Source organism: Lissotriton vulgaris, chromosome 11 (assembly GCF_964263255.1).
Source record: "Lissotriton vulgaris chromosome 11, aLisVul1.2, whole genome shotgun sequence".
NCBI lineage: Eukaryota > Metazoa > Chordata > Amphibia > Caudata > Salamandridae > Lissotriton > Lissotriton vulgaris.
Window position 1 is genome coordinate 92,551,588 of NC_141699.1, and position 16,502 is coordinate 92,568,089.

The 16,502-nt window shown below is 40.4% G+C and overlaps 1 protein-coding gene and 1 long non-coding RNA gene across 7 annotated transcripts in view; one reads left to right on the forward strand and one right to left on the reverse strand.

The window, feature by feature from the left end:
- Nucleotides 1–16,502, forward strand: part of LOC147679019 (solute carrier family 2, facilitated glucose transporter member 11-like) — a 608,312-nt gene that overhangs the window by 432,588 nt on the left and 159,222 nt on the right. The window lies entirely within an intron of this gene.
- LOC147679022 (uncharacterized) overlaps nt 765–16,502 on the reverse strand; it is a 258,997-nt gene continuing 243,259 nt past the window's right edge. Inside the window, exon 3 of the long non-coding RNA XR_015300870.1 lies at nt 765–1,025. This is a non-coding gene — a long non-coding RNA (uncharacterized LOC147679022). The remainder of the gene's footprint in view (nt 1,026–16,502) is intronic.

Genomic DNA, 16,502 nt, shown 5'->3' on the forward strand with positions numbered 1-16,502 from the left:
GCCTCCCGGTCCGGAGGTCGCCCACAGGCCCGCTCGGAGCACTGGCAGTGACTGGTGTTCCTGACCTCGGATTGAGGTCCGGCGAATTCGAGCTGCCGCCGCCTGGTCCTAGGCTTCGTTGCCTTCCCGCCTGGGTAGTTTTATTGCCGGATAGATGTGCGGATTGTCCTGGGAGCCGCCTTAATCACGGAGCTCTCCTTTTAGGCTGCCGCCATCATCGGCTGCTAGCCACGCCCCCCATATTTATTTATTTTAATTGTTTTATATTTATTCTAAATAGCTGCTATGGGATATTATTTATCTAAACCTTTGTATTTCTGATTACCTAAATGATTTGATCAGTACAATGCATTTGCAAATTTCCATATACAACAGTGATCATGTTAGTATGTCTTTCATGTTCATGATGAAGTCATTGTGAGAATATGGCATGTTGTACATTAAAAGGAGTAATCCGCCCTTTCTAACGTTGTCATGTGATCAAGGCCTCTTTAGGCTGAAACGCGTTATGGCGGTTTGGTGTTGAGCACAAAAAAAATATATAATGCACCAGTTCCTGGGTTCGACTCGTCCTTTAAGAAACTTTGGAAAAAGACGTCCTTCTGCTATATATATATATATATATATATATATATATATATATATATATATATATATATATATATCCTCGAAAAACTCCTTGCATCCAGACACGAAAAACCAGGAGACAGACCACAGGACCAGATATTAAGTTTCTTCTTTTATTTGGTCAAGTTGTGCGAGAGTGCATAACGCGTTTCGGGCTCCCAGAGCCCTTGTTCACATGCAATTTTTGTTTTGTACATTTTCTATTTTTATAGTGCACTTAACACCCAAACTTTACCACCTCCTCCATGTGTCACATGATCATGGAAATAAAAGACACATACAAGATGTAACTAAAGTGTCTATATATCCGTATAAATACATTTGCATAAAAAATAGAATCACTTGAATAAACAAGTTTTCATCTGCAGTCTCTGGATAAATCCATCAAATATTTGTATCTAGAGGGGAACAAGAAAAAAAAGGGAGGGGAGTATGTTAAAAAAGTTTCCATCTTTAAATAGTTAGAATTTATAGATTGTTCAATGAGATCAAACTGATGGATGGGTAAGATCTTAAAGTGCTATTTTTAAAGTGCAAACAGTGCATGTCCTAAAAGTGCAAAAGATTAATTATGACCTATGTTTTGTCTAGAGGAAGAGAAAGTGACCATGTGCATGAAATACCAACTTGTAAACAAATTTGCCTTATTTCAATATTGTCAACAATTGGGTTAAAACCACATTTTGCTTCAATTAAAATTCATGATAAAAGCATTTGATAATCCAAGCAAGTATAATCATAAATAGATAACTCTTATTAAAACACCCTGTGTATAAAAATTGTGTAGAAAATCAAAATAAGTACAAGTAATATGTTACATATATTTACAAAATAGCGAATGATTCAAGAGGATTCATTAGTTTCCGCCTAACAGGGAACCTGACTAGACGGAACGGAAATTTGAAGAAATGTTTAGGAATATCGTTGTTATATGTGCAAACAGATAAAGCATACTCCAGGCAACAGGGAACCTGACTGCCTGAGAGCGGAAAATCCAGATTTGTTTAATACCAACTAGACCACTTGTAGATAATTCCAGAATTGCAGAATAGAGTATTGAGGGATATTAGAGGAAGGTATGTAAATCTTCTGTATTATTAAGGCCATTAGGGCTTTTACTGTCGAATTCCAATATCATATTGGATTCCAACTGCCTTAATTTCAAATCCCTATTACCACCTCTTCTTAGTTTTGGTATTGCTCCCACTACATAATAAGATAAACAATTTACATCTCTATTGTGTGTAGACTCAAAGTGGCGTGCCACTGGGTAGTTTGAGTCATTGTGTAAAATTGCCCGTAGATGTTGTAGGATCCTGACATGCACTTGTTTGCTGGTGCTGCCGATGTAATTAAGGCCACAAGTGCACGTCAGGACATATACCGCAAATATATATATATATATATATATCCAACGTAAAGGTTGCCCCAAAGAGAGAAGCCAGCGGGCAGATACTGTTTCCACTTTTAATGACAATCACAGCGCACACAGGCAAGAGCGTGAACACCAGCCTCCTCAGTTCATAATTTGCCAATTTGCCAGACGCGTTTCGAGAAATGATTCTCTTCTTCTGTGGCAGTTTGTTAACTAACACGGTCTCCATGCACCAATTATATCAACAACTTCCTGCCCCAGTGGGCGTGGCCACTTCCACGGCCTTCTGGATGTTGTAGTGCTTCTTAGTTCCACTTCTGTGAATCGTTTCAAGTTAACAAAATAAAATAAAGGCTATCTTTACCCCAGTGGGCAATGTGATGGAGTATTTACATTTTAACATATTTATTTATTTTAATTGTTTTATATTTATTCTAAATGGCTGCTATGGGATATTATTTATCTAAACCTTTGTATTTCTGATTACCTAAATGATTTGATCAGTACAATGCATTTGCAAATTTCCACATAAAACAGTGATCATGTTAGTATGTCTTTCATGTTCATGATGAAGTCATTGTGAGACTATGGCATGTTGCACTTTAAAAGGAGTATTCCGCCCTTTCTGACGTTGTCATGTGATCAAGGCCTCTTTAGGCTGAAACGCGTTATGGCGGTTTGGTGTTGAGCACAAAAAAAATATATAATGCACCAGTTCCTGGGTTCGTCTCCTCTTTGAAGAAACTTTGGAAAAAGACGTCCTTCTGCCATATATATATACATATGAGCAAGGAGAGAGTCAAATCGCCAAAACGCATTGGGTTTTTGTTCCATGTTTTCCGTGTAATTACATGCTGGAACCTAAATGAGGAAATAAATTTAATTTGAGCACACGCGCTATCTCGTAGAAAACTTTGTGAAGGACTGGATTGGAAGTGCATTCGCACAGCGGCTGCTGTGCTTGGTGGGAGACATTGTTTACAGGGCGACCTCTGCCCCTGGTTTGCACCGCAGTCATAGGTCCCGGTGAAACGGAGGAAGTGGACTTGTTTATATATATATATATATATATATATATATATATATATATATATATATATATATATATATTACCTACTGGCGGTCGCCAGTAGGTAGTTATAGTTAGGACCTAGTTTCCATAGGAAATCCTCAACATTCTATTTGGAATAACTTTGGCCCTGGTTGAAGAATCTTAGCAAATTTCTCAAAGAAGATGGCTCGGTCCGCTGCGCTCCTTCCCTAAAAGTTTGGGGGGGATTGGTCAAGTGGGGGCTGAGATAAAAGGGGGGTCCCAAAACGTGTTTTCTCCATGTTATTTTCCATAGGACCTTTAGACTCGGCTACAGGTCGAACGGGTGAATGGATTTATAAGAAATTTGGCAAAACTGTACAGTCCGGCTCGCAGATTACGCTTTTTTTGGAATGGTGTAAATCCGTTCAGTAGTTGCTGAGGAAATTAAAGTTAAAGTCAATTATATATCTATACGCGCGCACACATGCGCGCACCCAAACGGCTGCGCGCGCGAGCTGAATTTTGCTGCGTGACGTCTGTTAACGTTCGATTCGAAGGAAATCAGGAAGTGTTGACCGCCATTTTGTCATTGCGAGTAAATATATTGTAGATTTCAAAGCGTTGGAACATGGAAAGGGGAGAAGGTAGAGATTGTTTTGCTGCGTAGGTTTTCTCAGGGTGTGCAGTAAGGCCCTTAAAGGCGAAAATATATATATATATTTTTTTTTAAAGTTGCGTGGTGCGCGCACTCGGTCGCGCACACCTTTTTACAAGAGTGTGAAAATGGAGATAAATCAGAAGTTTGAGTGCTTAGATATAAGGTGGCTCTGAAAAGAGCCATTGTGTTAATTGAGTGTTAATTGAGTGCAGAGCCTGATGTTGCAGAGGAAGATTCTGTTTCCCTCATTCGTGAAATGAACACCATCTCTCCTATAGACGTCTTGCATGTGGTATCGCAAGTTGTTGTGGTAAATAGAACCCATGCTATAATCTCTGAGGAACGCAGAAACAGATTTATTTACATGTCTCCTTGCTTTCTCAAATTGTGCACAATGGTGATTGGACCAATTCCATTTCTGTCTTTGGCATATATTGGAATATACCAAGGCAGATCGAGGAAAAAGTGTCATCAATTGTCGAAAGGTGTCTTTTAGAAGCATTTCCAGACCTACCCCAGTGATTGTGCCTAGATCGTTCCCACCACAGTGCACAATTATAAGGTCTGGTTCTGGGAGATGCATAAAAGTTTTCACCAATGGAATCAATTGGTGACATTTCAATCCTCTTCTGGAAATCAATGTTATGTGTACATTTGGTAAGCTGAGGTTGCAAATTCGTCTGCTTACTGCATATTTTTCACTCCAGTGAATGTAACTGTGTCCTATTAGCCAGACCTTCATTTTCAAGGGATTTGTAGTCGTCCTCCGATCGGTTCTGGAAGTGGAATGGTAGTTAGAAGTTGAAATTCTAAATAAAGAAAAAGGAAGAGGCTGGGTGTGGTTTAAAAAATAAAAATGATTGGTTGATTGTAAGAAGTGGAGATTGAACAGTACGTTGCATGTTAATGTTTATGTTAAACGAAAAGTACTATTGGGTGTGAAAAAAAAGACATGTAACAGAGCTGTGGATTGGCAGGTGTTTCTGGAGGGAAAACAGTGTTGTTACTTTGCTGTAGAACGTTGAGATATGAACTTTTGACCTGTGCCTTCAGCCAGGTGCAGAATGAGGTGTTACCATGGAAACAGCCAGAGATGGCAGTGGGTGATGGGTGACTTTTATGTGACATTGAAAATATTGTGAGGGAGAACCAACTGAAATGTAAATGCTTACGTTACGCGCTCCGCATTGCTTCCGGGAAGCTGCGCTTCGCGCCTCGCGCACCGGAGCACTTCCGGGTGCGCTAACGCGGCGCGTCATATGACGGATTACGCAAGAACGCGATACGTCGTTGGGGCTCCACCGGAACTGATCGAATTGGTAGTCTACAGTGTTTCTGGATGTTTCAGACTGAAGCTGGCGTCAGCATGAGAGCACCCCGTGGCTACGTCGTGGCCATTCCGCGAGCAATCATGGCAGTCGCTCCCCACCGGAAGTCTGCAGGAGTCGGGGGCCTCGGTGACTCTTGTAGAATCTTCAAGGCTGAGGGGACGCTTTTGGGAATGGGGCTCATGCCCTAGCAGTCAAGCGTCCGAGTTCCAGGGTTGCCCAGAGCCATCCTTGCAGGCCAGGCCCAAGTCTGTGGAGCCGACCGCCATTTCCTGAGCTCCGTGGCAGCCGCCTGTCGCTGTATCGGAAGAGTGGGTGCAATTCAGCCGGATGGCGGGTGAGACGGTGTAAATGTGATGGTCGGACCAGGGCACCACAGGACGTGTCTTCAGGTCAAACGGATTGTGGGACAAGGTCCAGAATGGAAGAGGCATCAAAAGGCAAGAAGTTCCGCCTGACCCCGGGAGCCGGCCGCCTATGTCGGGGGCGATCTCAGACCATACCAGGGGAACAAGACTTGGGGAGGGGGCAGGAGCCAAGCGCCCCCTCCGAGTCCGCGTTTCTTGGACCCTGAAGTATGGCACTCAACATTCAGAAATTATGACATTTGTGCAAGGCAGGGACATCGAAGCCTCTCAGGGACCAAGTATATCCAGAGTCCTTCCTACAGAAGGTGGTGGGGGTCGCGGCATTAGCAAGGCATCCCCCCACACAACTTGTCGGACCCTGAAGTATGGCTCTCAACATCCAGAACTTATGACATTTGTGCAAGGCAGGGACATCGAAGCTTCTCAGGGACCAAGGATATCCAGAGTCCTTCCTACAGAAGGTGGTGGGGGTGGCGGCATTAGCAAGGCATCCCCCCACACAATTGTCGGACATGACCTCTGGATGTACTGGGTGTTCAATTTCAGAATTGAAACTACTAAGAAGCAATTAGAAGTGTTGTTTTTTGATGTTGCAGTAGGCTGCCATGTAAATAGTTATTTAATAAAACGTTTTATCCTGTTACTTTGCTGGTGTGTTGTATATATTTATAATATTTGCATAGTGTTTGTCGTTATTTTGGGCGGGGTGGGTGGCGGAGCCGAGCTGTCTTGCAGCCATCATGGCGTCGAGCTCGGTTCGTCTCTCTAGTTTCATGTTTTTTCTAACGATTTATATGTTATAGTTTGCTAGCACGATACAGCGGATAGTCCGCATTTTATATATATGTCCTTTTTATTAGGGGGGTCCTCCGGTGGAGTCGGACGATCTACCTCTAATAAACGGTCCGGGTTGAACCAACTACCAACAAACGGGGCAGAGATAGGCATGACGGGTTGCAAAGGGGACAAAAGTGTGCACTACCTATCCTTCACTATCTGCAAAAACTAAATAGAGTATTGCGACTTTATGCTTATTTGTGAACAGAGAATGACTCAAAGAGAACCAATTTCGAACAATCATAGGCTATTGGCAGTGGGCAGAGAGGCCATGACACAGAAAATGGCTGTTACTTACGTGCATGATGGGGCCTAAAAGGGACTAGATGGCGTGGCCACTGTTTCGCGACTTTCACTTTACTTTTAAAAATGGCTGTGGTGAACATAAATGAACGCCGCTTATGTATACCTAGTTTTAGTCATTTTCCACAAAACAGCTTTTGATATTTGCTATTAAAAAACCAAAGAAAATCACTGAAAAAACCATAGGTTATAGACCATATATAGTTAAATATCTGAAGTCCATCTCTGCACTCCATGGAGATACAGGTCGTCGATCAGAAGATGTGCTGGCCACCTCTAATGGTGATAGCGTGGCCAGGGCTCTTGTCGTTGCCTCTGCAAATTGCAGAGGGTGCACTTGTTTGACATGCCGCACCATGGTATGTATGGAAAAGGAATATTTTTTTGCTGGATTTCTTCTTGAGAGAACCAAGTCACATATCGTGCAGGTTACTTTTGGTGCATTCACTTTCTTTTGATCTTCAGGATAAGTGAAAAATTGCCAGATGAAAGATTTATTTTTTCTTATTAAAGGTAGTCGATCATTTTGGTCAGATTCGGAAGATGATTGAGATACGGTAGCCATTTCACCAAAGTCTTCCGAAAGATGTAGGACGTTGTTGTCTCTTGAGAGTAGAAAAGATAGTGAGGGAAGTGGGTGGAGTGCTGCGTGTAAATTCCAGAATTTAAACTATTAAGAACCAATTGAAAGTGTTGTTTTCATGTTGCAGTAGGCTGCCATGTAAATAGTTATTTAATAAAACGTTTTACCCTGTTACTTTGCTGGTGTGTTGTGTATCTTTATAATATTTGTCGTTATTTTGGGTGGGGTGGGCGGCGGAGCCGAGCTGTCTTGCAGCCATCATGGCGTCGAGCTCGGTTTCTCTCACTAGTTTCATATTTCTCATGAGGGGTTGTTCCTAATTTTTCTATTTTAGCGAGGTCAAAAAAAGATCCCATCAGTGGCCTACTGATTTTGCTCGATTCCTTTTGTTTTTTCTAACGATTTATATGTTATAGTTTGCTAGCACGATACAGCGGCTAGTCCGCATTTTATATATATGTCCTTTTTATTAGGGGTGTCTTCCGGTGGAGTTGGACGATCTATCTCTAATAAACGGTCCGGGTTGAACCAACTACCATCATGATTTTGTATATCTTCTGAGCTGGATTTAAGCACACAATTGTTAAAGTATGAAACGTTTTATATTTCTAAAAAAAATACCAAGGTGTGTACATCCAGTAACGCACGAAAGTTTAAAAAGACATTCGGCTCCATTTACTGAAAAGTTTCATAAGAATAAAAAAGAAGTCTAGGTACAGTCTCTTTGACATACTATAAGTTCTTTGAGGGGTGTATAAAGAAATTCAATAAGTTCAAATTGCAAGGTTTTTACGAAATATATAGGCCTGTGCGCGCACTCGGTCGCGCACGAAAGCCTGGAAATGCGATATCCATTTTATTGACAACTGTTGCCGAGAGTGCGCACACCGGGTCGCGCACGAAAGTTTAGTAAGGCTATTTTTATTTACAGACAAATTTTAATGTGTTTAAAAAAAGGCAAGGTACAGACTTTCGAATTCTGTATTGCTTTACAAGGAGTCTCCATGCAACTTCAACAGTGAAGAAAACGGCTTGTTTTTGAAAAAAATATTGCCAGAACTTTATTGCCAAAAGTATAGGTTGCATACACGACATTTTTCTGAATTAGCATTTTAAAAACCAATGAAATTCACAGAAAAAACCATAGGTTTTACACACGTTATAGTTAAGAAGTAGCATTTAAAAAACCTATGAAATTCACTGAAAAAAACATAGGTTTGACACATGTTATAGTTAGCTGGAAATTTTACTGACATAAAACCAATGAAATTCCACGTTATAGTTAGTTGGACTCACTATAACTTGCGCGTGCAATGCACTGCTGATGACGTCACATATTACATCACTCATGACATGGTCAGTGACATCACTGATGACACCATCCTTGTGACATAGTGACAGACCTCCTTTCACTGTAATGTAACCCTTGAAACACATATTCAAAAATAGAAACTGAAATTTAAAAAAAAATGCAGATACCCATATCAGTTACAACAAGTAATTCAGTAATTCCACCATCTATATACACATCCACTCATACATATACTCACTCATCATATGAAGTGATACACCTATACATCCTATTACACACCGACAATCATCGAAAAGTTACTCACACACATACTCACACGTGGAAATAAACTATTGAACATCCATTTATTTGAATATAGAGTTATACACACACTTCCACCTTACTTCTATTGAAAATTACACATATTTATTCTCTTAAACAATCACTTATAGAAACACATACTTATTTAAACAGGAACTCTTTCAATCTCTTACTCTCACATATAGTCACTTATATACATCAATATTCACATATACTAGATTACAACATATGTCGTTACTGATAAAGACACTAGTGAGACAGTCATTCACTCACTAACAAACACATATACACACTCATCCACCCATACACTCCTGCACATATGCTGTCTTCAAAACACATACAAACAGAGAGTCAGTCACTCATGCATCTATGTGCTAAGTAATACCCCCACCAAACCATATAGACACTCATACTGATACTAAGAGAAACATCTAATAACCCATATACATACGCATGTAGCTACTTACCAACACATGTAGCCACTTATACACAAAGTGAAACACTAATATATATATTTAAATATTTAAACATTATTCACTAATATTTATTTTTCAGTAAGATACACATTCACTGGATGGTGTCATCAGTGATGTCATGAGTGATGTCACTGACCATGTCATGAGTGATGTAATATGTGACGTCATCAGCAGTGCATTGCACGCGCAAGTTATAGTGAGTCCAACTAACTATAACGTGGAATTTCATTGGTTTTATGTCAGTAAAATTTCCAGCTAACCATACCATGTGTCAAACCTATGGTTTTTTCAGTGAATTTCATAGGTTTTTTAAATGCTACTTCCTAACTATAACGTGTGTAAAACCTATGGTTTTTTCTGTGAATATATATATATATATATATATATATATATATATATATATATATATATATATATATATATATATAATATATATATATATAAATATATTACCTACTGGCGGTCGCCAGTAGAGGTAGTTATAGTTAGGATCTACTTTCCATAGGAAATCCGCAACATTCTATTGGGAATAACTTTGGCACCGGTGGACGAATCTTCGCAAATTTCTCAAAGTTCGTGGCCCGCTCTGCTCTGCTCCTTTCCTGAAAATGTGGGGGGGATTCGTCAAGCGGGGGCCGAGATAAAAGGGGGGTCCCAAACCGTGTTTTCTCCATGTTAATTTCCATAGGGCAGTCAAACTCACTTTTAGCCCGAACGGCTGAATGGATTTCCACCAAACTTGGCAAAATTGTAGGGACTGGTACCCCGATGTGCCTTTGCGGGTCGCTCACCGGTAGAGTAACGGGAGTTCGCCATTTTGTGTTTCGGTGGAATTTAATCACAAGATGGAGGAAAAACAATGTGGGAAATGGGTATAAGGGGGCACGGAAGACGTATCCTGACCCCCTAGGTTTTCTGAGGGTGGCTGAGGAGGCTCATATATGTTGGAATAAAAAAATTAATTAAATTTTTCTCGCGGTTAGCTGCCGGTACGCGAACCGGGTAGCGCACCGGGAAGCGAACATAAGTGAAAATTAGTAAAAAAAGGTACATTCCAAATTTGGAAAGAGTAATTATAGTTAAGGTAGCTCTGAAAAGAGCTTTTGTGTTCTGTGTAAGTTCTAGGTACTTATAAGTAGGTACCAATACACAGTCTTAAATTTTGTATGAAAACTATGTTTCCCTCATCTGAGAAGTGCACACCATCTCCTCTGTAGATATCTTGCATGTAGTAACGCAAGTTATTGTTGTAGATGGCGCCCATTCCATGGTCTCTCATATAAGTTGAAACAGACTTATTTACATGCTTCCTCGCTTTCTCAATTTGTGGACAACATTGATTGGACCACCCCCATTTTTGTCTTTGGCATATATTGGAATATACCAAGGCAGTTTGAGGAAAAAGTGCCATCAATTGCTCAAAGATGTCCTTTAAGAGCATTTCCAGACGTACCCCAGTCAAAGTGCCCACATAATTTCCTCCACAGTGCACTATTATGAGGTCAGGGTTTGGCAAATGCAAAAAGGTTTTCACCAATGGTATCAATTGGTGACATCTCAATCTTCTCTGCCTAATCCATTTGATATCCACATTTTGTAAATTGAGGTTGTGAAAATTTCTGTTGTCAGCATACCTGTGAGCCCAGTGAATGTAGCTAAGTCCAAGAAACCAGACAGAAAACATGGTTAGAGGAGGTTCTGCTGCAGTCAGATAAAGTGTGGGAATGACATGGCAGTTCAAACAGTAGGAGTTTGTAAAGAAAAAAAACTCTGGAGTTTCAGTGCTAATGGTTCATTAGCAGTGATTGGTGGATTTCCATTGCTGAAAACAGAAAGTTAGGGTGCATGGATGTGTTCTTTGAAAGATGTAATTTGAATGGTTAAGAAAAAATGATTTTAAGAAAGATTGCAGTGGATTAGCAGGTGTACTGAGAGTTCAGAGTTCATTTGAAACATTGTTGTGTGAACTTGTAAACATGAGAGGTCTGTCAGGAGGTAGTTGCTATGGAAAAAGGGCAGAAAGGGCAGAGGGGGGAAGGGTGTTGATTTGAAAAAAGTGAGGGAAGAGTTTTGATTGGGTGACATGAGAGATATGTGTGATGAATATCAGCATTTCTGTGCCTTTCTTGGTTGCAGCCTCTGGAGTGCATACCTTTTGCTCTGCCAAAGAAAAATTGGTGTGTTTCTGAGACTGTTTTGAAATTCAAAAAGCATTTGCTAAGGTGAGATATGGTTCCTTTATTTTAGAAAGAGACTAGTATGCTTTTTGGAGAAAATAAGGAAGCCAGCTGTGCATTTAAAATTATGTTTTGTGTCAAGTGTTTGCATTATGTTTTCCAAGAAGATTTTGCATTCTTTTACAAATTGTAATTGCAGATAATGTGAAGTATTAGTACTGACAAGGCGTGGTTGTACATAGGAGCTGTGCTGTGTTTTCAAATTATGATCAGAAAATCGTTTTTAAGGAAAAGGAATGCTTTTTAAATTTATAATAATTTATTTACTTGCGATGTGACTCCTGCAATGCGTCGCTTTTGTTGAATAGATGCATGATGCATCTGTGCTGTTTTTGCCCCATGGTGCTCCACATTGTAAATGTTAAAAGCGATGCATAAATAGCGGAAGGGCCTTGTAAATACACCCCTATGTGTGCATGGCCATTTTAAGTCACTTACCCCTGGTGCAAGGGCCTTCTAAATATGCCCTCATGTGTGCTTGGCAAATTTTAAATCACTTACCCCTGGTGCAAGTTCCTTGTAAATTCGCCGTCATGTGTGCTTGCACATTTCAAATCACTTCGCCCTGGTGCAAGGGCCTTGTAAATACGCCCCCATGTGTGCTTGGCCATTTCAAGTCACTTCCCCCTGGTGCAAGGACCTCTGAGACTGTTTTGAAATTCAAAAAGCATTTGGTAAGGTGAGATATGGTTCCTTTATTTTAGAAAGAGACTAGTATGCTTTTTGGAGAAAATAAGGAAGCCAGCTGTGCATTTAAAATGATGTTTTGTGTCAAGTTTTTAATTATGTTTTCCAGGAAGCTTTTGCATTCTTTTACAAATTGTAATTGTAGATAGTGTGAAGTATTAGTACTGACAAGGTGTCCTTCTACATAGGAGCTGTGCTGTGTTTTCAAATTATGATCAGAAAATCGTTTTTAAGGAAAAGGAATGCTTTTTAAATTTATAAGAATTTATTTACTTGCGATGTGACTCCTGCAATGCGTCGCTTTTGTGGAATAGGTGCATGATGCATCTGTGCTGTTTTTGCCCCATGGTGCTCCACATTGTAAATGTTAAAAGCGATGCATAAGTGGTGCAAGGCCCTTGTAAATACACCCCTGTGTGTGCATGGCCATTTTAAGTCACTTACCCCTGGTGCAAGGGCCTTCTAAATATGCCCTCATGTGTGCTTGGCATTTTTAAATCACTTACCCCTGGTGCAAGTTTGTTGTAAATCGCCGTCATGTGTGCTTGCATATTTCAAATCACTTCCCCCTGGTGCAAGGGCCTTGTAAATACGACCCCATGTGTGCTTGGCCATTTCAAGTCACTTCCCCCTGGTGCAAGGGCCTCTGAGACTGTTTTGAAATTCAAAAAGCATTTGGTAAGGTGAGATATGGTTCCTTTATTTTAGAAAGAGACTAGTATGCTTTTTGGAGAAAATAAGGAAGCCAGCTGTGCATTTAATATGTTGTATTGTGTCAAGTGTTGAATTCAAGACACCCGGAGAACTGTGCTCTCTGGATCCAGTGAATGTATGCAGGTACTTCAATCATAGATTTGAAGCTATGATGTCTTTCATCACGAACAAGAAAAATCCACCTCTTGGAGAGGTGTTGGATTTCTTCTGGAGAAAGGAGTATCAAGCAAGTGGTGCTCCTCATATACATATGCTGCTATGGATCAAAGAGGCACCCAAATTTGGAACAGATCCGGATGACTTAGTGATGAGTTTCATAGAACAGTATTCTACATGTGCTGTTCCAAAGACAAAGGAAGATAAAAGTCTAAGAGAACAAGTTTTGCGGTTTCAAAGCCATCGTTGTGGAAAGTACTGTCGTCGTAAATTCAGAAACAAGGACAAGTACTACACCAAATGTCGTTTTGCATTTCCACGATCAGTGATATCTAAAGGAAGAGTGAACAATTTGATGTCTTCGCTGCGACATAATGTGACGAGGAAATCACCCAAAAACACATACAATTTGAAAAGAAACGAAGAGTCCAAGTACATTAACGACTACAACCCAGTGATTTTGTCCATGTGGAATGCTAACATGGATATACAGTTTGTGGCTGACAACTGTATGGCTGTGGCTCGGTATGTGGCATCTTACACAGATATATCTGTGACAGCGCTCCGGTTAGCGCCCCGGTTCGCGTACCTGACGCGTAACGGAACTTCGCGAAGTGACGCTGATTGGCTCTCCGGTGTCTGTCAACATTCTAAACAGTTAGGACCGGCCGCCATCTTGTCTCTCGGTAGGATCGAGAGACAAGAGGAGGAAAAAAACGAAGGGGGAATTTAATGAAAAGGGGCAAGGTAGACCCCTCTTGACCCCCTAGGAATGATGTTGGTGTTATTAAAGGGTCCTGTGGGGCAAATAAAAAATTTTTATTTTTCGCGGTAGAAGCGCTTCCCGGTACGTGAACCGGGTCGCTCACCGGTAGCGTAATGGGAGTTCGCCATTTTGTGTTTCGGTGAAATTTAATCACAAGATGGAGGAAAAACAATGTGGGAAATGGGTATAAGGGGGCACGGGACACGTATCCTGACCCCCTAGGTTTTCTGAGAGTGGCTGAGGAGGCTCATATATGTTGGAATAAAAAAAAAATTGAATTTTTCGCGCGGTTAGCTGCCTGTACTCGAACCGGGAAGCGAACATAAGTGAAAATTTGTGAAAAAAGGTACATTCGAAATTTGGAAAGAGTAATTATAGTTAAGGTAGCTCTGAAAAGAGCTTTTGTGTTCTGTGTAAGTTCTAGGTACTTATAAGTAGGTACCAATACACAGTCTTAAATTTTGTATGAAAACTTTGTTTCCCTCATCTGAGAAGTGCACACCATCTCCTCTGTAGATATCTTGCATGTAGTAACGCAAGTTATTGTTGTAGATGGCGCCCATTCCATGGTCACTCATATAAGCTGAAACAGACTTATTTACATGCTTCCTCGCTTTCTCAATTTGTGGACAAAATTGATTGGACCACCTCCATTTTTGTCTTTGGCATATATTGGAATATACCAAGGCAGTTTGAGGAAAAAGTGCCATCAATTGCTCAAAGGTGTCCTTTAAAGGCATTTCCAGACCTACCCCAGTCAAAGTGCCCAAATCATTTCCTCCACAGTGCACTATTATGAGTTCAGGGTTTGGCAAATGCAAAAAGGTTTTCACCAATGGTATCAATTGGTGACATCTCAATCCTCTCTGCCCAATCCATTTGATATCCACATTTTGTAAATTGAGGTTGTGTAAATTTCTGTTATCAGCATACCTGTGAGCCCAGTGGATGTAGCTATGTCCAAGAATCCAGACAGAAAACATGGTTAGAGGAGGTTCTGCTGCAGTCAAATGAAATGTGGGAATGAAATGGCAGTTGAAACAGTAGGAGTTTGTAAAGAAAAAAACTGTGGAGTTTCAGTGCTAATGGTTCATTAGCAGTGATTGGTGGATTTCCATTGCTGAAAACAGAAAGTTAGGGTGCATGGATGTGTTCTTTGAAAGATGTAATTTGAATGGTTAAGAAAAAATTATTTTAAGAAAGATTGCAGTGGATTAGCAGGTGTACTGAGAGTTCAGAGTTCATTTGAAACATTGTTGTGTGAACTTGTAAACATGAGAGGTCTGTCAGGAGGTAGTTGCTATGGAAAAAGGGCAGAAAGGGCAGAGGGGGGAAGGGTGTTGATTTGAAAAAAGTGAGGGAAGAGTTTTGATTGGGTGACATGAGAGATATATGTGATGAATATCAGCATTTCTGTGCCTTTCTTGGTTGCAGCCTCTGGAGTGCATACCTTTTGCTCTGCTAAAGAAAAATTGGTGTGTTTCTGAGACTGTTTTGAAATTCAAAAAGCATTTGCTATGGTGAGATATGGTTCCTTTATTTTAGAAAGAGACTAGTATGCTTTTTGGAGAAAATAAGGAAGCCAGCTGTGCATTTAAAATTATGTTTTGTGTCAAGTGTTTGCATTATGTTTTCCAAGAAGATTTTGCATTCTTTTACAAATTGTAATTGCCGATAATGTGAAGTATTAGTACTGACAAGGTGTGGTAGTACATAGGAGCTGTGCTATGTTTTTCAAATTATGATCAGAAAATCGTTTTTAAGGAAAAGGAATGCTTTTTAAATTTATAAGAATTTATTTACTTGTGATGTGACTCCTGCAATGCGTCGCTTTTGTGGAATAGATGCATGATGCATCTGTGCTGTTTTTGCCCCATGGTGCTCCACATTGTAAATGTTAAAAGCGATGCATAAATAGTGGAAGGGCCTTGTAAATACACCCCTATGTGTGCATGGCCATTTTAAGTCACTTACCCCTGGTGCAAGGGCCTTCTAAATATGCCCTCATGTGTGCTTGGCAATTTTAAATCACTTACCCCTGGTGCAAGTTCCTTGTAAATACGCCGTCATGTGTGCTTGCACATTTCAAATCACTTCCCCCTGGTGCAAGGGCCTTGTAAATACGCCCCCATGTGTGCTTGGCCATTTCAAGTCACTTTCCCCTTGTGCAAGGGCCTCTGAGACTGTTTTGAAATTCAAAAAGCATTTGGTAAGGGGAGATATGGTTCCTTTATTTTAGAAAGAGACTAGTATGCTTTTTGGAGAAAATAAGGAAGCCAGCTGTGCATTTAGAATGTTGTTTTGTGTCAAGCGTTGAATTCAAGACACCCGGAGAACTGTGCTCTTTGGATCCAGTGAATGTATGCAGGTACTTCAATCATAGATTTGAAGCTATGATGTCTTTCATCACGAACAAGAAAAATCCACCTCTTGGAGAGGTGTTGGATTTCTTCTGGAGAAAGGAGTATCAAGCAAGAGGTGCTCCTCATGTACATATGCTGCTATTGATCAAAGATGCACCCAAATTTGGAACAGATCCGAATGACTTAGTGATGAGTTTCATAGAACAGTATTCTACATGTGCTGTTCCAAAGACAAAGGAAGATAAAAGTCTAAGAGAACAAGTTTTACGGTTTCAAAGCCATCGTTGTGGAAAGTACTGTCGTCGTAAATTCAGAAACAAGGACAAGTACTACACCAAATGTCGTTTTGCATTTCCACGATCGGTGATATCTAAAGGAA